We start from the raw sequence: 27,467 nt of genomic DNA, 5'->3' as shown, positions 1-27,467 counted from the left end.
CAGGTTTAACCAGAAATAAACCACCCCCAATTTTTTTTTTTTATGTATTGCAAGATTTCACTATAACAACAATATATCCGCTGATCTCCCGCAGGCAGGCTCAGATTTTTTCCCTATTAGCGTTTTAGCTGTCGTCCAAAGCGTTCCCCATTGGTTTTCTGGTTTTCTAAGGCAGTCTTAACTGCTCGATGCGAGCCATGGAAGAACCTGGAAAGAAAGATTTTTTTATTCATTTATTTACTTAATTATTTATTGTACACTCAGGGCCAAAGGCATTACAGAGGGGAGTGGGTTAATTAGGATAAAAACAATGAAATAGAATACAGTGAAAATAGATATTACAAAATAAATTTCCTCCAGAATAAAACAAATAACAACATCCAGGAAACATAAATAGTATAAAAACAATGTATACAATACAGTGGAAGCAGATATAACACACAATCAACTTTCTTCAGAATAAACAATATTAGCTACAGTGTCGTGAACTATTTTATTATCAGCAATGGCTGAAATATCGGGGGAAGGTGGTTCCATTCCACAGATGTGCGGGGATGATATGACTGAAAGGAAGATTTGGTGTGGCATGTTCGGATGCCAACTTTGTGGCGGTGATCGATGCGACATGAAATGTATTCGGGGGGTGACATGAAATAGTTGTGAAGCGCAACGTGATGATATAGCTTGTGAAATAGTGTTAGGCGACCAATTTTGCGGCGAGATTGAAACGGTGGGAGTGAGACGTTACATTTCATGGCTGTGATGCTTGCCGTACGTTTGCAATTTGAAAGAATGATGCGAACGGAATTATTTTGGACTAATTCCAAGAAATATACGAGGTTTTCATGCGTAGGGTCCCATATTGATGCTGCGTATTCTAGTTTAGGACGTATGAGTGTTTTATAGAGTATTAGTTTGAGGGATGAGGGAGCGGCAGAGAAATTGCGACGTAAGTATCCTGACATGCGGTTAGCGTTATTAATCACGTAGTCAATGTGAATAGACCATGTTAAGTTCTGAGTGATAGAAATTCCTAGGTACTCGTATGTTTTTACCCCATCAAGAGGAGTGCCATCAAGATAATACGAAGGAAGAGCGTTAGATGTCCGGGAAACACGCTAAGCTTTTCATTTATTAGTGTCTAATTCCATATTCCGTGTAGTGCACAAGTTTGACACCAAATTAAGGTCTGACTGGAGAGTGTCAGTATCATTGGCGTTATTTTTTTCCCGAAATATTACGCAATCGTCAGCAAAAAGGTGAATGTTAGAAGATATGGCAGAAGGAAGGTCATTAATATAGATTAAGAATAGGAGTGGTCCAAGGACCGATCCCTGTGGAACACCAGATAGCACGCTAGCAATCAGTGAATTAGTGTTATTAGCATGCACAAATTGCCAACGGTTTAGAAGGAAAGATTTAATCCATTGGAGGACGTTAGGATCGAGATTAAGATGGCTCAGTTTATGTCGTAGCAATTTATGGCATACTTTATCAAAGGCTTTGGAAAAATCCAAAAAAACGCAGTCAGCACAAGATGAGTTGTCAAGTATGCGGTATAGCTTATCAGTAAAGGCAAGTAACTGAGTTTCACATGAGTATGTTTGACGAAAACCATGTTGCGCAGGCGTGAAAAATGAATTCTCATCGAGAAAGGTAACGACATTCTTGAAAATGATATGTTCTAGTAATTTGCAGCATGTGCTGGTGAGCGGAATGGGACGAAAGTTTTGAGGGGAGTGCTTACCACCGGACATGTGAAGTGGAACTACCTTCCCAATTTTCCAGTCGTTAGGAAGGCTTGCTGTGTCGAGTGATTGTTGAAAAAGTTTGGTTAGTATAACTGAACTATAAGCACAAGTATTTTTAGGAATTTAGCGCTAATCGCATCGGAACCAGGTGAATAATAGTTTTTTAAAGATTCAATTAATTTGGCTACACCAGGTCGATCGACAGTTATAGGTGCCATTGTCGGGAACCTGTGGTGCGGTATGAATGGAAGATTAACGCTTGAAATGGAGGAAAAGCTTTCAACGAATGTGTCATTCAGTACGGAAGCACAAAGGTCATTGGGGATAAGTTTACCGGTGGCGCCTTGTAGTCTAAAGGGTCGTTCGCAGGATATATAGCGCGCCAAAATTTTATAACACTCGTTTTCAAAATAGTTAGTAATGTGGCAGACAAAAAATTATTCTTTGTAAGTTTAATCGCGTTGACGTAAGCGTCGGAAGCAGACTTGTACTTCGCCCATCGCGCATTAGATGTTGAAAGCTTCGCGCGGTGGTATAGACGTTTCTTTTTGTTAGATAATCATCTGATGTGAGAGTTGTGCCATGGTGCTTGTGGATTAGAGGTGACGTTACGCTTTGGGATATACTTATCAGTTAGTTCGTGAACCTTCGTTCTGAATGATATCCAGTTATCCTCGACAGAGCAGTAGCCTGAGTTTGCAATAAAGTAATCAACAAATGTGCCCAGTTCATTGTTAATAGCGGTAAAGTTGGGGGGTTTGTAATCTAGAATGTTTTTTTTACTTATGGACGTGGTATATAAATGCAAAAATTAAGCAGAACGTGATCGCTGATGCCTGGAAGATATGTTATATCAGTAGCTAACTCTGAATTAGTTGCTAGAATTAGATCGAGTGTTCGAAGCGTTATTTACCGTCGTAGTGGCTTTTGTAACAAACTTGGTTAGCGAAAATGTGGTGCATAGTTCTAAGAATTCTTTAGCTTGATGCGAAGGGGGATATGAAGAAGGCGGTTGAGCAGTCCATAAAATAATTGGGAAATTAAGTCCCCAAGTAGAAAAAGCGGTGATGAAGGAAATCGTGCGCGAACAAGATTTATAGCGTTGTGAAGTTCGTAAGTGAATGTAGACGAATAAGAAGGAGAACGGTAACAGACTCCAATAACCAATTTGAGATGACCTATCACTATTGACGCAAAAATTAGTTCTAGTTCGCTGAAGACTTGGATACATGAAGATGGAATGTCTTTGGAAATGGCAAGTAAAGCACCACCGCCACGCTTGGCTGTTCTATCGCAACGATATACCGAATAGCAATGAGTGGTGTGGAAGATTGCGGAATCTGACACATGCGTTGGGAGCCAGGTTTCCGTTAGCGCTATAATGTCAGCTGAGCATGTGTCTATGGCAGAAGATAAAGAAGTGTGCTTGTTAAGTAGGATCCTGACATTAGTATAAAGAACTGATATCGACGATGACAACTGTCCACTACCCCTCGCGAATCCCTACGGTGCAGCGGAGGATCCAGCTACGGAATTCAATGCAGAAGATTCGACACGTGCCACGATTTCTTCAACAGTGTCCATGGTAGGGTTATAAATGAACCATTTTTTATTGATGTGCAGCTGGCTATATCGCATCTTAAAAGAGCGAGGGCCAGCATTATTATATGCGAATTAAAGAAAATTTTTTCGAGCCTGGCGCGTAGCAGGTGAGAAATGTTCACTGATAGTGATGTTATGTTTTAAATTCCTTAAGAAGGGTTAATATCTTGTCCTTCATTTTAGTGTCCGAAAATTTAGCTATGATTGGTCGACACTTCTGAAAAAACGCCCAGGCGATGTGCACGTTGAATTGAACTCGAGGAGCATACTTCGACAACCTTTGTCAAGGATTCCAGGAGTTTAGATTCAGTATCTGCCAAGTTTCTTCCGCATCGGGTATACCCCTAAATATTAAATTTTCACGTCGCGATCTATCTTCTACTTCATCAAGGCGAGACTGCAGCAAATCATTTCGAATACGTTGGTCTTCTACAGATTTCTTTAAAGATGAAAGCTCTTGATCCATGCCGTCGAATTTCTTTGCCTTTTCCTCAAGTTCATTCTTGCACATGCCAGCTAACTTTGATTCAATGTTCTTCTGACTACTCTTAATGTCTTTTACATCAGCTGCTAATTTGACCTGATCTTTTGAGCTTTGCAACATACGAGAATGTACATCCTTGAGCAGCTTAAACATAATTTTCATTTGTTCAGACGGATTGTCTAGCAGGTTGTCCACGTCAAGGGAGCGAGTCGTAGGACCCGGGTTAGATTCAATTTCGCCAGAGCGCAAAAGCAGGAAAATCATTGAAAAACATTCACAAGCAACATCAAAGCACACCTGTGGGCACGGGAACAGAAGTAAACAGCGATCGTCGCATTTCTTAGCGTGCAAAGACTTGTGAGCACAAACCTGCACAGTGAAGAAACGAAGCATTGGAGGCATGCCGATGTCACTGTTCCCGTGCCCACTGAAGGGAAAGCCAGCATGTTGTCGCTTTAAATCCGGTGTGGGTGGCGATGCCATCGTCGATGACGCTGGACAGGTGTGGACGAGCGATTCGATGAGTGGAAAAGCCTGGCCGGGTAAAAGGCTGAATTTGTAGGTGAACCGAAGCCCAGAACTTGCAACCACCGGACCAGGGAAAGACGTAGAGTCAGTGCCTGCAGCCGGCAAAGTTGATATGGCGAGTGCCAGCATAGCCTACACAGTGAAGAAACGAAGCATTGGAGGCATGCCGATGTCACTGTTCCCGCACCCACATTTTGTTACCCATCGCGAGTTGTGACCATTACCTTCAATATTTCCATAACAGTACCGTACAATATTTTAATATTCAATACTTTTGTCCAAGAATGTTGGACACGTGGCCGGTTCTTATGAAGGCAAACGATGACTCTCCGAGGGAAGCAAGATGAATGCTAAGAAATGCGTTTATATCGTTTACCTTGTTGAGTGTTGTCTTAGCTGCAGAATGATCGCCCATGATCCGATAATGCTTGCAATTAGAGATTTGTAGCCAGTCGTTAGTAACCGACATACCAGTTTCTAATATTTCGAGAACGCGATTACCTTCGGTGCTGTGGCTCGACAAAATTTGGCTATTTAGACTAGTTACGTGCACTGGAGGGGTTGCTTTGCCTGCATGTTCTTCGAATGAGCATGCATGTATTTTGGCACGATGTAGCCAAAATTTGTTGGGGACCGCAGCGGTGGTCTAGTGGTCAGAGCATCCGCCTCGCATTCGGGAGGTGCGGGGTTCGATCCCCAGTGCCGCCGGTTACCTACCGGTAATGCAGTGAGTACAAGCTTTCCCCTGGCCTGGCGCTCGGCTTATTTACGTTGAAATGCTTGGGAAATGGGTCTTTGACCTCACCTTGAGTAGAAGAAATATACCTTGTGCCATGGCGCTCTTTGGCCACAGATGCCCTTGCGCCATGAAAATCCATCATCATCATCATCATCATAAAAATTTGTTGGGCCACAGCGCCGGGGGTAATCCCATTTTCGAAATTACAAAACTGATATGGAGGTTACTAACGAGCGGCTACAAATCTCTAATTTCAACCAGGCGCCTAACTCTAATAGTTGAAACGTTCATTATTGGAAATTAGTTAACCAGCTTACTAGTTAAGATAATTCACCGGTTTTCTGGTGCCCGCCAACCCTGGTGTCTCCCTCTATCCTTTCTTACTGTCCCCTCACCTCATTCATTTCACTTCTTCAATCTGCCTGGGATCCTTTATTTCCGCTGCCCCAGCTCAGGTGCCGCCGCCACAGTGATGGCAGATGCCGGGGTTAGCAAAAATATTTTACCTTCCTTTTTGTTCTTATTTTACATTAAACAGCTACTGCTACTACTACCCTGGCAATACCATGCCGAAAAAGCCATATTTTCCCTCAAAAATCCGATTTTTGAAAATTACTTAGTCTTTTCGTAAACACTCGGTATAATACAGCGTAAAGGTCGAGGGAAGACACAGAAATGCAGCTCTGGTTTTCAGCTTCTGAGAGTTGAGCTGAAATTCACCGCTGCTCCTGTGTGCCTTCCTTCGCCTTTGCTTTGTAAGGTTTCCAGCAAGAGAGAGACGTAATTGCCCCTGATGCTGTCAGACCAATGTTACTCGACCTCTAAAGGTAGAGCATAGAAAAAATGTATAGGGGAGGGATGAGGAAGACCAAGAAAAAGGGCATTCTCGCCTTGAAAGCCTACACTGTTGCTACTTGTTGCCGTGCAAGCGAATAAAAAAAAAGATATTAATTTTTTTTTTCGTTTCGGCTGAACTCAGTAATGTCGATGCTAGCAATAACATCATAAGTGCGCCTATTTTTAATGAAGGTTTTCCTTTATTCAGTTTCCTTCCACATTACCAGGGGTCACCTTGGCCTGTGACGTCACAAATAATATCGAATCAGCACTGTGTGTCGCCGGTTCTGTTGAGAAAGTTGGCTTTGAGGCAAAGAGGGGAAATAAACGAGGCAAATAAGTGTGAGAAAATGCTGCGCCCACTTCGTTTTTGGGCCCAGTTTTACTTGATGAGCTCAACTTCATGAATGCTTGGCGCTTACGGTATTACAAAAAATATTGAGAGGTCTGGCTGATTTAAGCTCAGTTTCGACCTTGGTTGATCTACGCTACTAATCTTATTTGCAAGCCTCGACTGTGTTACTAAGGTGCTTGTCTGACTATCATTACGAGCCCGACGCATAAGAACGCGTTGTCTGCTAAAATTTCGAAGCACGCGGTCTTTAATAGGGATCTTGCGCAGAGCCGTGTTAATGGAATAGTTAAGCAGCGAGCAACGCTGCCCGTTTCGTACCTGCCTTGGCTGTGGCTTCTTTATTTTGCGTTAAACGCAACCACAGTTCACAGTAGAGCAGTCCTCTGCCGCCGAACCCGCGGCGTTGCCGCAACCGGAGCGAAACAGATCCGAGGAAAGGATTTACGTCTCACCGGCGGCATTCGCGGAAGCCTCCCTAAACAAACTCGTCGGAAGAGTTCGCCGTAATCGAACGTCTGCCTCGCTTGCGAGCGGGATGTCGCCAGGATCCCTCGCGCTAACGATGCGGCGCGACCAGCGACCGCCGTTTCCACAGAAACGAGAGCAGCAAATGCGTGCAGCGTATGCAGTCAGCCATAGCCGCGTTTTGGGCGGGAGCTCTTTACTTCACCGAGAGGCTCGAAGAGGAAAATGCATTTGTTGGATGGGGAAATGAAGACGGCCATGATTTCAACGCAGTGTTATGATTCTTGCGCTCGTCGTTCCTTTATTGCGGATAATTTTCTCCAAGTCGAAAGCTTTCTCAGTAGGGCTTCACTTCTGTTCCGTGGCCGCAATAAAAGGGCTCGCGGAAAGGAGAGACGAAACTCTGGTAAATATGGTCGTCGTCTCTTCGACTGGACAGTTTTCTGGAGCCCTGTCCTTGAAGCTCCTGCGTTGCTTCCTGTTTACTGCCAAGTTGTCGGCGTTCGCTTCTAACTCGATATTGCCAGGCTGCGCTTGTACAAATTTGTTTTGTCACGGCTTTTGCAATAGGTCTGTAGGCTGCCTCATTTTTCTTTCTGGGGCCGTTTAGCGTGCAGAAAAAAAAGGGATGTGGAAAAACGCATAACGATGCAGTATCTTTACTCTCTCTCGGGGAGGAACACAAGCTTACTTGTGCTTTCACATTTTCGAGCGCACATACGTACTCGGTCTGCGAAACCTCGCAGGCAATTTTCGTGCAATTACCGCAACTTGTTTGTTATTTCGTCAGGAACCACAAACAAGTTACAAGGTCCGTCAGAAAAAAAAACCAGGTCGCTCCAATTGCCTGTTTCTTTTTCTTAGGTTAGTGTGTGGTAAATCCGAAGATCCAGGCATGTTCAGGCTGAACTAAACTGGCCTAGCACAGGACAGGAGCAAGACTAGCACAGATACGGGGCTGCCGTGCATGGGTACAGTAGTGTACGCCTCGGAAGTATTACTGCAATGAATGAGCAAAAAAGAAGAAATATTCAATCTTGGGAACAGTTTCTGAAGTCAGTCTGCGATTAGAAACCTATGGGCAAAGAACAGCATTTTATTTTCCATTCAAAAACGTGCTCTAGTTACATTTGCTCGACCGATGAAAGGTTTTGCGCAAGAACCTCATTTTTGCGTGCCCGAATTTGAACTCGAAATAGACAGCCCTAATTTTCCCTCCATATGCCGAAAGAAAATAAACCTCGAAAACGAAGGGGTCCTAGATAAAAAGCCATTGACTGCATAGGCGCGCTTTTGTATCTGTTGGCTCGTCCGGCTCCATCGCACAGCTGAAGCGGGAGCGCAATACACGCGTCCAGAATTTCGAATCACAGAGCGATCTATGAACGATATAAAATACGATGACTTCGCCCTAGCAAGTGCCATTTTACCATTTAGAACAAGTCGAGCGAGGCGCTGCAATAGTGAATGCTAAGTCTGACAGCGGAGGAGGCTGATAAGCGCGGGCGCAAAACTTGTATTTCTGTGCCAGCACTGATTCGAATCCCGCTTGGGGCTATGGTGTGGTAGTTTTTTTTCTACTGGATACCATTGGGATGAAAAATTTCCGGAAGGTGCGGCTTCGCGTCCTGTCTCATGTTCACAGCGGCTTCCGGATGATACTGGCCGGAATTTTCCAATAACGGTGGCTAAAAGCACATTTCTTGCTTTAAAAAAACCCGTCATCCGAGGGCGTGTCCAAAGGCACGAGTCTTACGGCGCTTTCTGCGTATAAGACACACTGGCAACAATGTCCGTCCTTGCTCGTCGTATCAAGAACAAAAAGGAAGAGAGGGAAGATAGACGGGGATAGGGGCCCTCCAGGGTGCACTGAACAATAAATTTGATTGATTGATTAATTGATACTTTCGATTTTCCTTCAGCATTCATCCTCTCGATGGTGCGTTCTTCTAGTTCTTGAATTGGGACCGGAGAGGGAAACATTATATATATGCTGTAACATTTACACTAGCGCCCGCAGACTGACTAGTTGAAGCAGCATGCGGGCCTGGGTCCTACAACTGAAAATGGCCCTGGAGACCATCCCGAGAGCTCCCGACTGTGGTGAATCTTCGTTGAAACTAAAATATCTTCATTCATTGATTCATTTCAGCCGTTTAGTAGCATTAGGCCGGGTCTTGCACGTCCATGAATTCATGGCGCTGCTGTTAAATATGATTCGTCATTTCTGCTTAAATTCTTACAGTCATCCGCCTTTACGCTAGAAGTATAGCACTTGGTTCAGTAAACTACGTCTCTATGGCTGATGGGTAAAAGTGGCTGGTAGAAACGAAATAACAGGTTAATAGTTGCCTTAGATCTTTGAAGATTCAACGTGTTCCTCAACGTTAAATGTGAAACATGCGAGAAATTATCCGTTTTGTCTGCGCATTCATAGATACGCTGGCACTTGGCATACTTGCGCACATTGCAGGAAACGTGCCCACGGGCTTGCGCGATGAGGAGCCCTGTGCACGGTTTACGTAACATTCGCACAACTTTTGTGCACATTTAGTAGGGTGCATCTGAAGTTAACTGCACTGTCAGGAAATATCTGTTGAATATAACATAAATCTCTGACGAGATTTGCATTTTAGTGTCTCTGATATAGATAATGAATCATGTTTCACTTTAGGGCAACAAGCAAATCACCCTGATGTAGGGTTCGACGAAACATGTCGTTAATGTGGCGCATGTGCACTGGAACGAAGCTGCAACAATTTATTGTGTTATTCTATCTATGAGAACTATAGGTATGGGCTCACCTTCGCCCTCCCCCCCTTCCTCGCTATAGAAAAGGTGGCAACATAACTTTATGTGAACACACATGGGGCAGGGCTGTTACAGGGAAAACTGTTCGTACTTTCAGTTTTAATGATGGCGTAAAAGGATTACCCGACGACCGCGAGAGATGCAACGGGCTGAAACCCGCTTCAGACCACACACCTTCTCTGGCACGAAAAAGGGCTACTGTATAAGGTGGGCACACTGACGGGTCGCCGTGAGAGAGACTGACGAGCCGCGGCCGGGGACGTTATAGTGTGCATATGCGCTTGTGGCGCTAGATCAGGGGATTGCTTGAGTCTGCCGGAGATAGTGGAAGGACGCTCAGCCCCTGCTCATTTCTTACGCTTATTCTGTATGTAGATGCTCAGAAGTACCCGTGCATACGCTGAACATCGACACCCATCTACACACACATAAACGCCTTTACGGGGGTGTAATTTGGTGATTGTGTGGCGCCAGCCCTAAGTGAAACTTTCTTAGCAAAATGGGGCAAGCTTGTCGTCGGTCGTTTGTGTGGGATGGTCATACGTATCTTTAAGTATGAAGATGATTTCTTGGTTTTGCTAGACCACACAGAATTGTCCCGCCGAATGGTTGACGGGCTAAGACTATTCAAAGATAATCGCCTCGGACTTGTTGTCACCTTGGAAATTCCTCAACATAATTCTCTTAGTTTTTATGATAGAAAACTCAGCTTCTTCTGAGATTGTGTTTGCTGGGTTTATGAGCCTGGGTACGCAAAACCGGTCCTGAATTACAGATATGACCAATCAAAAATTTGGAAGAGGGACATTGCCGTTTGGGAGCAGCTATGTCCAAAACTTTTGTGCACTGCCTGGTTGAGGGTATCGTTAACCAGATAATCTAGAGTGATGAACGCCGTATTGCCCCTTCTGTCCCGCTCACCGTCTCGGTAGCACTGCCCAAGAAAATAAAGAAAAGACAGGGGGCATCTGCAAACCGTAAGCCTACAGAAGGGCAGAAGTACGCCGTAGTACACATGCTGGCACACAGTTAAAAAAAACACTGCACTCAAGTTTGGTGTTGAAGTCGCGTTTTTGGTCCCCAGCAGACATCTTAGGTATGTCGGTGCGTGCTTAAAAGGGCTGAAAGAACAAGCAAGCCAGCTTTAAGGTGCGCGGTTAAGCACAGAAATAAGCACATCCCTTGTGCTGGGGGCACTGTCTGCAGCATTTCGTTGCCCTGCGGAAGGTGCTATATTGGCCAAACAGCGAGGTACCTAGACAAGCGCCTTGGAGATCACCACCGCTTGGTTTCAATGTCTCCGTACTCGCATCTAGAAATTCGCTGTGCTTCATGTAAAGGTATTTTTCCTTGCATCGACAATAATATTGTGTTGTCCAGGCGCCACACGCAACATGACCGTGAGCTTGTCGAAGCGTGCTTCACCTCAAAGGCGAGATTATGAGATGAAATTATCTTTTGGACAATATCTTTTGCGTGATCATGAAGTTCGTTGTTGTTTTTTGCTTTTCCTTTTTCGCCTGCCTACTGACGTGCGCACTTGGTACGCACTGTATATTCTGCATTTTCTGGTGCCTTGTAACATAAGCGGCTATTGTGCAATGCATTTTCATCTGCCTTTCCTTTATTAAATTTAAGTCATGAGTTCGGCGCTTTATGCGTCGCTTCTCCTTAGTAATGTCTTGTGCTCTGTAGTTTCTTTAATAATGAACCTTAAGTGCAGAGAAATTTTCGATCAAGCGTTGATGTTGTGCAGAGCGCGCACCGTTTGGCATCTTTAGCTAATTGCAACAGCTGCTGAATGTGCTGCTTGCTTACCCGCCGAACCATGCTGTTTGTTTGTACTATCAGGGTCAAATAAAACGTGAACAAAATTTTTGAAAGACACGCAAAAACACCTATATATTAACTCTTGGAGAGAGAATACAGACGTGGGTGATTAACAACTTCTAATGCATAGTCTTCGCGCCTTCGATGTGAAATGAATTTGGGCTAGTACGAAGCTTTCCCTGCTTAACATGATCTTATTTTACAGTTTATGTTTTAAATGTCATGCTCTCGTTTCATTTGAAGCTTATGCATGCGGGAGATTCAGGGTTCGATCCCTAGTGCCACCTTGTACTCCCCAGTGATAGAAATGGGTATGTGCTTTCCGCTGGCCTGGTTCTCGGCTTATCTTGGATTAAATGCTAAGAAAATGGGTCTATGACCCGACCTTGTGCCCACGAAAATACCTTGTGGCATGGCGCTCTTTGGACAAAGCTGCTTTTACGCTATAAAAAAAATGATCATCACCACCATTCCATGCTGATAGTACACAAAAAAAAAAAACAGTGCAGTGAACGAACACGGTCGAACGAAGGGTATACAGACGGGACAAGTGCTGAGTAGAAACCAGAGCCGTTTTCTCTGAAAAACTTCAAATTGTCTATAAAGGGCAATTGAGAATCAGATGCCTGAAATTAGACCGAGTAATCATCAACATAACGGCATATATCCCAAGGAGCAGGCCTCTATCTTTGATGGATCTATCAACGTAGCTCATAAAGATGTTGCTTAGTACTGGGGCCACACGGGCCCTATATGCGCACGTGCGAACTTTGGATGATGTGCTGGCCATTCCTTGCTACAACCGTAGATCACAAAACAGTAAGAAAAATCTGGATTTTCGGAAAACAAAAAAAAGTTTCTGCAGAGACGCCACATCTGCCTGCAAAAGATGCCCCATATGCTTCAAGGAGAAGACTCCTTTCTCGTGTGTTATATCGACAAGGATGGTGCCGTTCGAGGCACCGCGCACGACACGAGTGCTGGAAGCATGCGTGACTGTTTTTTTTTTTTTTTGCTGCTGAGTGACTCGATGACCAAGCATGTCGGGTCACAAGCCAGAACACCATTCCCAGCTCAGACGGGCCTATTGAGGCTTTGAAAAACAGGAACCCGGGTGATTGCTACGTTTTCAGTGCGGACGTTAAGGTTCATTGTTATTGAATAAGAAATTATAATATGATGAAGTCTGTAGACATGCATCACTTAAGACAATCAGAAAGCCGCTTTTATAGGAAGATTTTTTTTTATTCGAAAATGAAACTGAGCACAATTCAATATGTACAATAATAACTGGACCCATAGCCAGGGGCTAGTTTCGGGTCCAACACAATACAATACAACATATTTGCAGCACGCGGAAACGAACATTTCTATTCCTAAAATGAAAATTAGAACGTTATAAGATTTGCGGAGAAAAAATACAGGAATACAAACAAAACGCTCACAAAAAACATATTTCTCTTCGAAACAAAAAGTAAAAATTCATACCATAACATTTTGAGGGATTGTACAAAATTTGTTTCTGTTTTAACCTCATTAGGAATGCCATTCCAGATTAAAACTCCATTGAATTCTAATAATCTTTGCCCATAAGTATTGTGACAGGCGGGCAAATTGAAATGTTTTGCACTAGCAGCCCTAGTCTCCCTTTTAGGAGTTATAAAGATACTGTGGGGAAGCGGTTCATTGAGCTGTAGTATTTTATGAATTGTCTGGGCTATGTTTAATGTATACATGGAATGGAAAGGTAGAATGCCGGTGGACTTTAAAAGTGGTTCTGTAGTCAGTATATTTTGAATAAGTAATTATTCTTATCGCTCTCTTCTGCAATCGGATTACAGGTTCGAGATATGTGGGGTATGTGTTACCCCATGACTCCATGCAGTAGATTAGCTGGCTTTGTATAAAAGCAAAGTAGAGTATTCGGAGTATAAAGAAATTAAAGCATTCTCGCGCTTGTAATAAAATATGGCAACCATATGCCAGCTTTGAGCAAACTTGCTTTACTTGATTCTTCCAGTGCATATCAGAATCAAGATATACGCCAAGATATTTAAAACTGCTTACTTCTTGTATTGGCTGGTTACTTAAATACAAAGCAGCATTTTGGTAGTTTAATTTTTTTCCCCTAGAGCGGAACAAAGTATATTTGGTTTTCTGAATGTTAACGGAGAGGTGGTTGTTAGTAAACCAGTTAAGAACCATTTCCATCTTTTCGTTTATCTTTTTGTTCAGTTCATCGATTGTGTCTCCTATAAATATTAAAGCTGTGCCATCAGCGTACATCACTGCTTGAGAATGTTTTAGTATAGACGGGAGGTCATTTACATAAAGCGAGAAAAACATTGGTCCCAGAACTGAGCCCTGTGGTACCCCAGTCAGCACGACCTGCGCCCCAGAAATCACGTTATTCATTACAACATGCTGTACGCGGTTTGTAAGGTAACTATTGAAAAAATCTAACATTTTCCCTCGGAAGCCATACTTACTGAGTTTATCAACAAGGATTGTATGATTAACCGTATCGAATGCCTTTTTAATATCTAAATACACCACTATGGCAATCTTATTATCGTTGAGGGCAGTATTTATCATTTGCGATAGGACAAGGACTGCGGATGCTGTTGATCTATGCGGCGTGAAGCCATGCTGACTTGGGCATATAATATTAAACTTACCTATAAATTTCTTTATGCGTATACATAGTATTTTTTCAAAAACTGTATTGATGACACCAAGGACTGAAATTGGCCTATAATTACTCGGTTCCGACAGTTCCCCTTCTTTATGGATAGGCACGACTTTAGCTACTTTTAGTCTTGCAGGAAATATTGAACAATCTATAGAGTGCGTAAATAGGTGTAATAGGTGCATGGCTAATATGTCAATATTATCTTTGATTATTTTTACTGGAATGGCGTCCAGACCCGGGGATTTGCTTACTTGAAGTGTGCTTACCACACTAACGATTTCGCCCAGCTCGAGCTCTTTCATTACAAAACTATTTATAACAGGGTTTATAAGATTGCTAGGATCAGTTATCGGGATCAGCTGCTGGGCTAAGAGAGGCCCGATATTTACAAAGTACTTGTTAAATATGTCCACCACATCCTGATCAATTACATCAGGTTGTACTTGTTGCTTAGAGGTAGGGCGAATAGCATCCTTTACGATGTTCCACATTTTCGCTGTATTTCCATTTGCTTGCTGAATAAGGAAGGAGTAATATTCCTTTTTTCTTTTTCTCATCATGGAGACTGTGGAATTCCTAAGGAGCTTAAATTGGGTTAGGTAGTATTCATTTCTTTTATTCTGTTTACATTTTTTATACCAGTACTCTTTTTTCTTTAGATCATCAAGAATGGATTTTGTCATCCACGGGCAAACAGGTTGCTTGTAGTTTCTTATGCATGTTTTCTCACTACATTGTGCAATTATACTTTGAAGGGCGTCAATAAAATTGTTAAATTCTGTGTCAACATTACCGTCATATGCAGCAGAGAAATCTGTTTGTTCCAGTAAGTTGCGAAGTAAGCCATGATTTATTTTTTTATGATGTTTAGTGTGATTATGCTTCACACCCTCTGGAGCCTTACTTTCCAGGGCAGCAAATATTGGCAAATGGTCGGAACTTGGAACAGAGCACACACCAGCACAAACAATGTAATCCCTGCTACAAAGGACATGGTCAATCAGTGTACTTGTGGTGGTGGTAATCCGGGTAGGTTCAGCTATTAGATTATGTAAGTTGAAGGATTCCAGCAACAATGTGTAGTCATTTTGTGTGTCTGATGTGGCATCAATGTTAAAGTCACCAACAATAATAATCCTACTGTTAGGCCCACGCGATAACGAAGTAAGGGGTGTTTCAAACCTTTCAGTGAAAGACCCCAGTGATGAACTTGTGGGGCGGTAGACCACTCCAACTATTATGCCATTTGCCAGATTGATAAAGAGTGCTTCTATACAATCGTCGCTAACAGATGCTGTAGAAAGGGCCCGAAATGCAATGTTTTGTTTAATGAATAAGGCTACACCACCTCCTCTTGCATGCGACTACCGTGGGAGTGACAATAATTTATAGCCGGGGATTGAAATGGTCTCATTTTTCCTCAACCAAGTTTCACTTAAAGCAATTAAATCGAAAGTAGACTTATGACGAGAAATATATCCAGTCAATTCATTGAGGCTTTTACGTAGGCTTCGAACATTACAGTGTAGAATTGAGAATGTGTCCCCGTTTTCTATCAGTTGGTCTAGTTGAGAAATAGTGTACGGCATTTTCTACCCTTGATTCGGTCAGTCTACTCTCCCTAAGTCGTCCTCTGACGCAATGTGTAGGACAGACGACTTTTACACTTTCCTCATCAAGATTTTCCCTTGTTCCACCCAAATGAACTTCCAGCCTTTGTCTTTCTTGAGTTGACGGGCTTTGGTGAGTAGACGTTTAGTTTACACACAGAGATGCTCATTAATATACACTGGCTCCTCGCCCTCGAATCCCAGATCCCCGGAATTGATCCTTTTCTTCCTAGCAGCAGCAATCAATCTATTTCGGGCAGTCTTAGTACAAAACTTCACAATAACGTTAGGTTTACCCTTATCTTTCGACCGCACACGGTGAACCACATCGATGTCACCCTCCGAGACAGAGGCACCAAGGTTGAGCGCAATGTCCCCAACCGCCTTCCGCAGGTCTTCGTCTTTAACCATAGGTAGCCCCCGAATTTCAACGTTCATGCTCCTGCTATACTGCTTTAGTTCACCAATCTCCTTCCTGGCTTCTCTGAGTTCTTCGCTTAGCCGTTCGGTTTCTATTTTGCTACTGGCGTTCTGACTCTTCACCTCTTCAAGCTCTTGACGGAAGCCTTCAACATACTTTCTGAAATTCTCAAATACACTGTTTATATGGTTCATGGATTCACAGGCGTCGGCAAGTTCCTTTCTCATCTCGGCATTTGAACTCGTCACTTTTGCTACATCGCTCTTCATTTCTTTGGCAAACACATCAAGCCTTACTACCAGATCTGTAAGGACTTTAACAACTTCTTTTATACTAATAGGCTGCTTCTCTGTAATGGTTGCTGCAAAATCCCCATGCTGTTCACTATTACTTCTATTCATGTTACTGTTCAGTGGCAGCAGTGAAATACTGTGCTAACAGGACCATCCAAGGCAATCAAAGGAAGACACAAGAACGTCACAACACACTTTTTGGCAGCAGCAGCGGTAGGAGCGCACAGGCTTATTCTACTGAAAAACCAAAAGGTATTCCACCAACCTGTGAATACAGAAGCACGTCGCATTAACGTCCGGCTTCCGTCGCCGCTGCTGCCAAAGTGATTAGGCCAGCCAAGATCAACGCCCACGCGATGTGGCGATAACAGTCCCGTCTTCGCAGTTCCGTCGGAAGATGGCAGCTCCTACAATGGCGGGAAGCGCGAACACGCTGCGTCGTTGAAGAGTGCGCATGCGCTGCACATTTCCAAGTTCGGAGTGCTGTTCCCAGATCTTCTCCGCCAGGCAAGCTTGCTTCTGTGTCAACGTCTCTGGCGGTACCTGTTCAGGAAATTGTTTCTTTACAGCGAGGAACTGTAATTATCGCTCTGTTCCGCTGAATGGACAACAATAGTCGGCCGCTCTTCGGAGTGGCGCTGAAAAAAAAAAAAAACTTCCCCTCCAAGAAGGATTACAAATATTGTTGGCCCTAACAGGGGAGCTTCGTTTCCGGATGCCTTAGGCAATTCACTCATCGTGGCAGGCTCAGCGTTGCTGAATGCGCATCTGCCATCACCTTACAAGAACTTTGCGAGTAGGCTGAGAAAAAGAGTGAAGGGAAAGAGTGAAAATGTATTCATTGTAATGACTTGAGCTCATTTCGGCAAAGTACTGTGCACGCTAAAAATAAGACAAGAATGCTGCATGCCCAGGAATGCTTCGTTTTTAAACATGAGTCCTCCACTCACCAGCTGCATTGAAGTAGTCCAGAACGAAACTAGTTTGAGTTTCGTACCACTGACCGGGATCGAGAGCTGAGCAGCGACAAGACCCATTCGCGCGTGAAGCAGAGCGCGAACGTGACGGACTTAGTGATGAAACCGAGTCGAGCCACAAGCTTAACCGTTCCATTTTTTTTTCTATTTAACTTATAAGGTGGTAAGTCGGAATGACGAGCTCTTCATTCAAAAGACGCGCGTGCGCATAAAGACCTGTGTAGCCCCCGTGTTATGTGCAATACCTTTTTGAGCCCAGTGCGATGCGTCATCATTTTGATAGATTCAACAACGATGATTGACGTGGCCTGATCCTCAGGATGTACGCAGTTATGCTGGTGGTTTCTTGTTCTTCTGTCAGGCATGTGATTTAAGTATCAGCCTTATAGATATTTTGAACTTCTTCAGGGAAAATTACTGTAGTTTGAACTTCCTCCTTGTCCCGCCTGTACTTTGGTTAAGTCCGCGTTAGTCCGCCGCACTGTTTTTTTATCATAAATCTATATCAACTTGCCCCGCATGCTTCATTTGTTTTTCGTTTACTTTCTTGCACGAAAACGTACCATACACAAATGGGCTGAAACTTTGAGTGAGGAACAGAACGTCCAGATATTGAATTTGATCCTCAAAAAAATATTTTGCGTTTCCAGAATATTTCATGTGCAGTTTGCGACCATTATTAAAATATGCAGAACACGGGAGTCGTCAGTTGGCGCAAGCGACCTCCCTTTACCCGTTTCATAACGTATGTAAACTTCGCGTGTACTCCGCAATTCAAGTTTGGCGCTATCTAACTAAATGCTGGTGCGTAATTATGTTAAGAAATTCAGTTTGTGGCATGACTGTAGCGCGCTTACACATAATAATGACAACAAGCACCAGCAGTATAGATTTGATGGCTTATAGAGGCCTCTTTTTCGGTGTGGCTTGCATCGCGGAGAAACACGAAACATTTGGAAGGCATAGCAAAGTGGAGGCTCTCCATTGTCTTCCTCTTCCTTTTAGACCGCTTACTTTATTGTGCGCACGGCGCGCGCTTTACTTCCATGGCGACATTTCCCTGAGTTGGAAGCGCAGCCCAAGGGGCACGCAGTGCTTCCACCGCTGTGTAACACCAGCGAAACCAGCGCGGAAGTATTCAGCAGACGCCGGCTTCCCCTCCTCGAGTGTTGATTTCCACACGCCGAGATCACTGCCGCCTGAGATCATGTGGGGAAACAGACAACGAGTGGGAAAAAAATGACTTTCGTGACGTGTTTTGTGCGAAGATGTTTGCGTAATGGGCACACTTGATACGAGTCGCCTTGACCCACCCTGTAACGACTTCCCCGAAGGAAGGCTACTAGCGAACGAACTGAGCGCGCTGCAGCTTGCCCGCGAAGCGAAACATCTCTCATGCGCGCGGTTTCAAGACTAGTGTTTCGAATGTCAATATGTGTTATGCTGTTGATGGAAAGCAGAGAGAGGGAGCGAAATACGCGGGAAACGAAGTTGCACACATAGTTGCGTGAACTTTGTGAAACTCGACTGCAATGAGGAACAAAAAACGTTTCGTAGCTAGACAGACAGCGTGCGCTGTGAGGCAGGGTGTAGTGACCCAATGAGGGCGAACAAACGGTGACTCATAGAAAGGCTTGACGGGCCTACGTGATTTGCCTTGAACGAAAGTACTTACGACAAAAGAAAACACTGCATTAGTCGTATTGCCCGGAGCTTACCGTAATGTTCTTCGCATCACATAATGACGCGTATTTTACGAATCATAAATGTATTCTTTGCGAAGTCTGATCCATGAGGCTTTTGTTTTTGCGCGGCATTTCCCGAACGTGAGAGCTGTTGTTCCCTCCCTTACTTAGAACGGCTTGTGGTAACAAGGATAAAGTTGTCATTTGCGTCTCAAAGAAACGCATATTTGGGAGGCACGTTGTAGTAGTACGGGGTATCTGAGCATTTTCCTGAGGTGCAGGTGCATGTTTCTGACGGCATGCTCAGATATTGTGGGAAAGTCTTTTCGCACACATTGTGGGAAAGGCTTTTCGTTTCAGGTAAAGTTTCTCCGAACTAACAGGTAAGTTTATCCCGCTTCTGGATGTCGCCGCGGTCGCCCTGAGGGGCGAAGTGTGTGAAACGGCAGAGTATGACTTGGAAGAGGCAAGCAAGCCATCTGCCTTAAATTTGAAAGAATCGCAACTACTGCTCACAGCACTCAGCATAAGCAAGCCACCCAACAACACAGCCACAGCACTGGACCAAAACAGAGTCATTAGAGTATAGCCATGACAACTCTGGTTTGTGTTCCACGCAAACGGCCGCCCGCCTCAGAGTTTGTACTAGCAGTTGTGTTACACACACCAGCTCTGAGCGTTCGTCAGAACTCTATACTGTAAAGGAGCGATGAAGAGCCTCTCTGCCTGGGCCAGCTGGCCTTGATGCTCCGATTCACGTACATGATTTTATTAATGCTAATAATATTAATAATGCTATTACATCAGAAGCCTCATGGGGAAGAAAATGTGTCGTCGAAAGCTAATTCACTGATTGGCTGGAGGGAAGCGACACTACCAGACGGGAGCATTCCCAGTGGCAGAAGGGAGGTGACGTCACCAGACAGGAGCATTTGCATTCGCTGGAAGAAGTGTTGTCTCCTGACCGGAGGTGACGTCACACCCTGTAAATGCATCAACAAGTGATAATGCTACCGCAATGAACAGAATTAGGTGTGCCCGTGACTTTTTTTTTAGGTTGCGCTTAGGAGGATCCGGGTCGGGGTTGCCCTCACACCAGCCATCACTGGGAAGTGGCCTCAGTACCGAGAATTGTTTCCTCGGCCAGGGTATCCGATATGTAAACACGAGGACATTGAGGCTGACATTCATCACTAACTGAGGGACTGCCGAGCTCTCAAGCCTACAACGATCCGGCACCTGATGGTAGCAGGTCTTTCACCAAGCAACCCTGCTTCATACATCGCCTGGACGCAGGGACCGTACCATCGTTCTCTACTGGACTTCATCAACTCAGCTAACCTTTTTCCATTCATTTAATCTCTACTACATCATTCATCACACCTTCACCCATCATTGATTCACTGGAGCAATAAATTTCGCTTAAAAATACTTTGTCTCTAAAACAGCTAACTTTGGCGTTGCCATCTACTCCACATAATAGCCAAAATAAAAGCGCTTCTTCCACTTGGCCTCGGGCGCAGTTACAGTAAAGCGTACTACATGACGGCAATAGTGCCACTGACGCACAGGCCCTTCCAGAATTATACGGAGCACGCTTCTGCGATCAAACTCTTCTCACGCCTTACCAAACGAGCACGTGCCGCTGGTGGGCTCGCGTATGAACCCAAGAAACCGTCTTATCTTCTCTATGGAATGCGGGAGAAATTACCAAACGCCGAAGCCTGCTCCGCAATATTAAGCAACGCCTGTACACACGGCGTCAGTTTACGGGGCACGCGTGTCCCGGTATAGGTCAATTTTGGGAACATGTAACGGTAAATCGAAACTTGGAGCCTGAATTTTGAGGCGGGAACCCCGCTAAGTGCCTGCCATTTTCAAGCTGTGCGCCAAGGCTAGGTGGAGGCTGCTTTTTTTTCGGCGACTCATGTTCCCCGCAGACTTTTGTCTCGTGGTGTACTTGCGGCGCATCCGTTGCACAGTGAGGTCTTTCATAGGAGCGCCCTTTTTGGCCCTTATGCTGGCTTCAGTATACTTTTTCGTTACAAGCCTGTGGTAATTTGCTTGTTCATTTTACTTTCTATGCGGTCTATCTATGTCCGAGTTGCGGCAGCATAATACTGAAATTCTTCGGCCATCACCGACGAGCACATCGGGTCCTGTGCCCATCACCACAGCGCGAGTGTGTACCCCATATCGTTAGCCGCGAAGAGGCCCCGTTCAGGAGTCGCCTGCGTCAGTCGTTTTCAGTGAGTCGGGCGAACCAACGCGCATTCCCGAGCACGGTACTACATTGGCGTAGCATGCGAGCGTGCATGCGGGCAAGTCAATATTTTTTCTGCCTCTTCAGCAACTCTTACTTTCACCAGCAATTTCTTGCGGCTAAAATACTTAATGTGCTGGCCCTGCTCCTTATATTATCTTCCTTTCCGCTGTGCGATATGTCAGACTGTTTGATAATACTACAAAGTGTCCAGACTTTTTGGTTGATTTAGCAGCAAAGAAGTACGGAGCGAATGAGTAATTATGTTCACTGAGGCTGTGAAGATCTCAAAAAACAGGCCATATGTTGTCGTGATACACTCTACACGCTTGAGGGCTTAGCATAAAAGTGGTCAGCACAAGGCAATGTGCAGTGAGCAGGAAATTGGAGGGTACATCTAATCTCCCTTTTTAGTGTATGACATGGAGCATTATAGAGTTATATGCGGAATTGGCCATTCTCAACTTTGCATTCATAGGTCCCTGGGAGTCCTCACAGCACTCCTTCCGCAATGGTGCAGTGGTTAAGGGACGAGCCACTGCCCTGCGATGGCAGGTGCTGCCACCGGTGGGGCCTGCGCGACCTACGTTGCTCTTTCCGGGCAACCTCTCGAGATCAAGAATCAATTTTACAGCCACCTGCCACGGTGGTCAGTTTGTTCGCAATCCGGTGGGCAGGTTGCGATGACGCCACAAGGTCACGTGACCTTGGTGGCCCACCTAGGTTGCTTCTCCGGCGGGTGGCCGTCTACAACTTGCCACCCTATTTTTCGCTCACAACGCCGCCAACGCCAACGTCGGAGTTTCTTACTAACGGGACCTTTTACATTAGCGGGTTAAAATATTTCTATAAGTAGGTGGAAATAAGATCCGACGTCTTAAACACAGCTGCGTCCCAAGAGGCTAATACTCTAAGAGACCGCAGGAGTGTTGTAATGAGTATTACTTTTGAGGATTTACTTCAGTGTTCTTCACCAAAATTTGGCTGCTGCGACTGGGAATCAAACCCTGGGCTTAATGGTAAGTGTCAAGATGACGTAGCCACAAAGCCAATGCATCCGGTGCTATATTGACCATTTGCGCAAGACATAAACTAATAATATGAATGAAAGATAGGGCCGGAATGGCGTTGCTTATAAGATACCGGAAAAAAGGAAGGAATAAAATGGCGGCTCAAGATAATCTGCGAAATTACGGACGGTCTTGGACGGACCGACATGTTTGTTTGTTGTGCTTTTGACATTTCTTATTTACTGTCAGGGGGCAAATGCAAAATGCGATAGCAATGATCGCTTGACTTGGAATTGGTTCAGCGAAAAACTTGTAACACGAAAAGGGCAGCAGTTCTCACATAGCAGGGTTAAAGTAATGGATGGTTTGACGGCATACAGTCTGGTCAGAAATCATGGCAGATGAAGTTCTTTGGTCATCGACCCTGGTCACTGACGAACGAACTTTATCAGGGTTAAAGTATACATTTAACAAAAGCAAAAAGAGGGGATTAAAACATTCATGATCAATCAAAAGCATAGAATTTGTACGCTGAACTACAGGCATCTTCTCGGTCATCAAGATAAAAGATACCGGATATAAAGCAAAATTTCACATGAAAAAGAGAATCAGTGTCGTTCACAGAAAACAAAAAAAAAGCAATGTGGTAAGCAGCACGAGTTAATAGGATCACACGGTTAACATTGTTTTAGTTCTGTTTGACAAATCGGAGAGGCGAACAATCCAATCATTATTCATGGGCCGTAATCCACAAATTTTTGAAAGTGAATTCAAGACGCTGCATAAGGCTAGACGGACTTGCATTAAAAAAAAAAAAAACCTTTAGTAAATCAATGAAGTAGTAACTGGAATTTCACGGTGTGTGTAACTCACGAACATGTTAGCACTCCAAATTGAGTTCACAATGGAAATGATAAAGTAAGCGTCGAAATGACGTTGCCGGTCTTTTCTGTCCTTTTTCATCCACCCTCTTCCTCAGTATTTAACTGAAGCGAGCACTGATTCTTACTCTGCTTGAAATGCTCTATATTTACGCTGCTTGACTATTACTCTCTGCTTGAAAAGGAAGAAGATACCTGTTTTACTCTGTTTTACTCGCGGCAGTGACATTCTGGTTAGTTGGTGTGGGTTTTACGCGTGATGCAGTGCACGGATATGTCGGGCTCCTGCTTTCCCAGTGCTCTAGCTGCGCTGGAAATGGACAGCGGCTATTTCGTTTCTCTCTGTAGTGGCAGTTCAGGGTATCCAGGTAATCGAATTGAGAAGTATTTGTTGCATTTGTTGCTCGAACGTAACTGCTGCTCACGAGGCCCCGAGCTTCTCGGCCAGCGTCGATGGGGTATTGTAAAATAATAGAGCGGTTTAAGCAATGAGCGATTCGCGCTGCGCTGAAGTTGTCGGCTTCCGCAAAGACCCAGCTGCGCCCGCGCAGAGGCAGTATGCGCCCCTCGAGACATGGCTCTGCTCGAGACGATCTGCGCATCCTCAGTTGGCGCCTCGAGGAACCCAAGTCGAAGATTATTGGACAGCAATATTCTAATTACTGATGAAAATATCGAAGCCCATTTTCCCGATACGTAGCAAACATACTTGAGTAAAACAAGCTGATGGGCTAGTTGGTAGCTTTCTTGATTCATAACGGCAGCGAAGGAGCACAAACACAAGGGAAGAAACACGCAGCGTTCTCCCGTACGTTTGCGTGTTTCTTATCTTGTGCTTGTGCTCCTTCGCTGCCGTTATGAATGAAGCGTAGCAAAGAGTTACAACATATCGTTACCGTGTTTAGATTACCGTTTACCGCGTTACCAGACGTCGCACTTACCGGTTAGCGCTGCCCCGTGCCAGAAGACGTTTTAGCACACCGTCTCTCTCGTAACAAGTTACCGTAAGGCAAGAAGAGTGATGATGATGGTAGATGCTCCCGCATTTATTGCAAACAATAATACAATAATACGGATGCACCTCAAGCATTTCGATGGAGTGATATGCTACATGCACTTTAATAATATTTTTCTCTGCATATCACAAGCACCACGCCGGCTTTCCAAATGCGCCCGTGATACTTGGCACCTTGCCTACCCTGGCAAGTGGACAGTTTTACTACACAGAAATCAGTAAGCTTGTGTACGAAGCGCTCACTGCTTTGCGAAAGCTTAAAAAGCTCAACCACGACACCTTCTGTTTGCCGTGCCGCAACATCGCTTCTTTGGATGTTTGGATGCATGGTTTGGATGTAAACACAGTGACACCGTCTAGTAACACTAAGTCAAAGGGCATCAACTCTAGGCTGGAAAAACATTTTATTTTCTGCACTTACTGATGAATATGGTAATGTAATTACCAGTTTTTTTTTAACGCGATCGTTAAGGGCCCCGTGTCGCAGAAAAGCCAGTGTCGTCGGCGGCGTTGGCCGTGAGGTAAAAATTGTCCTCCTCCTCCTCGCTCCTCCTCCTCCTCGCAATGTACGCCACAGCCCCAACAGATAGCGCGCAACTGCAGCGCCTCCCGCTCGTCTCGTTCGGGCGCAGTGAGGCCGTGCGGGCACGCCAAAAATCACACGGGGAACGGCGAACAACGCAGCGCACATCCAAAGTGCGTTCACCACGGAGCTTGCGGCTTGCTGCCCGTTCGTTCGGCGCGGAAGCTGTGCTGGCGTTCGTGGCAGCGGGTTTGTCGAGAACGATGTGCTGACGAACTACGCTGCAACTTGAGTCCCGCGCGTTTCGAAAAGGCGCCTGGCAGCGCTTCTACATGGTTTGCCGCTCCGCGTGTCCGTTTCACCGTACGTAGCAGAGCGATTTGTCTAACGGGCAAGGCGCCGCGCAGAACGGGTGATGGCGTTCCGTAGACTCCCTGGCCGTAATGCAACACGCTGTCGCGCTCCACTCTTAAAGGTGAAGCTTAAGTGTCCACCAATTTTTTTTTCAAATTTAAGTTAGGCTTAGCTGGTGGTAAATCGCCAAATTACCTAAAAAGGGCTACTTGTTACTGAGACTTCGGCGTATGAGTGAAAGGATGCGAATTAAAAGCGAATGCCTTCATTTATAACGAGAAATGACGCTGAAAAATGAGGCGGCGGTGCTGTATTTGGTCTGAAGTGGCCGTGCAGTACACCGTCTTGTTTGTTTAAGAGCGAAGGCTTAACTCTGCGCAACGCTAAAAGAGATCCCGTAAAGCGGTAGCGGCCCGGTAATGGCTGCGCATGCGCAGATGTCACTGGCCGGGCCCGGGAATCGGTAACGTAAACACGGCAACGATAACCTATAACTCTCTATTCTTTTACAGTTTGTTTATCGCTCGCACTAAGTAGTCAAGACTGCTGTGAAACCAATGGAGAATCTTTTTGACGATTGCGAAAACGTGAACAAAAAGAAAATTCAAGCCTGCCGGTGGAAGATCAGCGGGTATATTGAGGGTTATAGTGAAATTCTACAATATATGAAAAAATTGCGCCCATAAACTATCTGCCATTGCAAATTGCACTAGTACAGAAATTATGGGTATTGGGTATAAGTTCGCGGTAGTGAAAAGTTTATCGCGCTATGTTAAATGCCTCTATTAACCATTTTTTGCGCAGTTAGCCTCCGCATTTTCAACATTCACTGAAATGTTGCAGTACGAAATGTGAAAGTTTTCACGCACTATATATAAAGGCCAACTCCTCTTCTAGACGACCCGTCGCTACACTGCCCTGGACTGGAAAGCTGAGGACGCGTCTGAAACCATTGTCTTCATTGCTTCTCTTATAGTTCAAAAGCAAATCAAAGCAGACAATTGCTTTTCCCTCTGGTTGGCGTTGACTCACTGTTGCTGATGATACGATGCGATGACGTTTGCTTGATTCGTAGTGGCTAAGTCGCATTAGCCGAAGACCAATTCATCATTAGGTTAACTTTTTTACTTGCAGCAGACCGAGAAACTAGCCAGGAGAATAGTAATAAAACTGGTTGGTTCGCAAGAAGTCCTGACGAAGTGAGCCCCTGATAACCAACTCTTTAATTCTCAGTGTAACTGCCTTCAGAAATGGCTAACAGCCAATACGATCTCATGCTGTTTAGAAATCCGGCAATCAGTGTCTATGAAAAAGAAAATACTTTATCCAAGCCAGCAACGTAGGCCTACTACAATTTATTTTCAATGCTTTTAGAATGCCTGTCGTCTCTCTTTAGAAGGAGTTTTCTTTAGAAGAGCACTGGGTTGCCAAGCGTCCAAAATATTTTCCCAGGCGGAGGATCTATATTATATTTGCTGACTCAAAAGCAAGCCATTCCATAGGCAAACTCATTATCGACAGCAAAGCTGTCATCACCCACCATTCCAAGACCCCTCGCGCAGAAGCATTTATTGGAGTTTTTTTTTAATGCTCCCGCACCCACACCCCTGTGCGAGGAACTGTTCACTTCTGTGAACAGTAAAGATCGCTCAGTTGCCTATGTAAATATCGATAAATAGCCACTCTCCCCAGCAGAAAGTGAGGGATCGCACGAACATTAACTGGGTACGGGCTGCCAAGGACATGCGACCGGGAACCCACTGCTCGGGCAGCGGAATGCAGTCTAAAAACCCTACAACCCCGCGCGGCTCATTACTGCACCCGTGCCGGGTCTGAACTATCAAAGGCTAGTCGGAGAAACAAGGTCGCCTTCCACCTTCCGCGGAAGCATCTGCTCCGGTCGTCCAGGGATGCCGGCTTTCGCGTCAGCCTCGAGAGTAGTCGATCGGGAGAGAAAAATCGCGCATCTCCGTTTTTGTCAGCAAGAGATGCTAAAGACAAAAAAAAACACTGCGGGACATTCAAGCACCAAAACATGCGCGACGGATTTCAACGACGCTGTGTTTGCGTGACGCAAACGAAAGAAGCCCTCTACCCCACTTTCTGCAGTTTATTTAATACTGGGGAGGAGGTGGCTGCGCTGTAACTTGAAATAAGGCCTTATGATTGCTGGAAAAGAGTGTAATTTCGAGTATGCGGATCAATAGAAACAAGCTACGCCGTCGTGGTGGCTGAGTGGTTAAGGCGCTCGGCTGCTGGCCGCGGAAGACGCGGGTTCGATCCCGGCCGCGGCGGTCGAATTTCGATGGAGGCGAATTTCTGGATGCGCGTGTACTGTGCG

General features: G+C 44.9%; 1 long non-coding RNA gene across 1 annotated transcript; it reads right to left on the bottom strand.

The window, feature by feature from the left end:
- Positions 1-71: 71 nt before the first annotated feature.
- On the bottom strand, positions 72-16,734 carry LOC144101222 (uncharacterized). Its single transcript, XR_013307961.1, has 3 exons — positions 16,684-16,734; positions 4,207-4,497; positions 72-207 (listed from the first exon to the last, which is right to left on the bottom strand). It is a non-coding gene; the product is annotated as an uncharacterized LOC144101222 (long non-coding RNA).
- Positions 16,735-27,467: the final 10,733 nt, after the last annotated feature.

Source organism: Amblyomma americanum, chromosome 1, assembly GCF_052857255.1.
Source record: "Amblyomma americanum isolate KBUSLIRL-KWMA chromosome 1, ASM5285725v1, whole genome shotgun sequence".
Classification (NCBI taxonomy): domain Eukaryota; kingdom Metazoa; phylum Arthropoda; class Arachnida; order Ixodida; family Ixodidae; genus Amblyomma; species Amblyomma americanum.
This window is presented reverse-complemented; position numbering and strand designations above follow the sequence as displayed.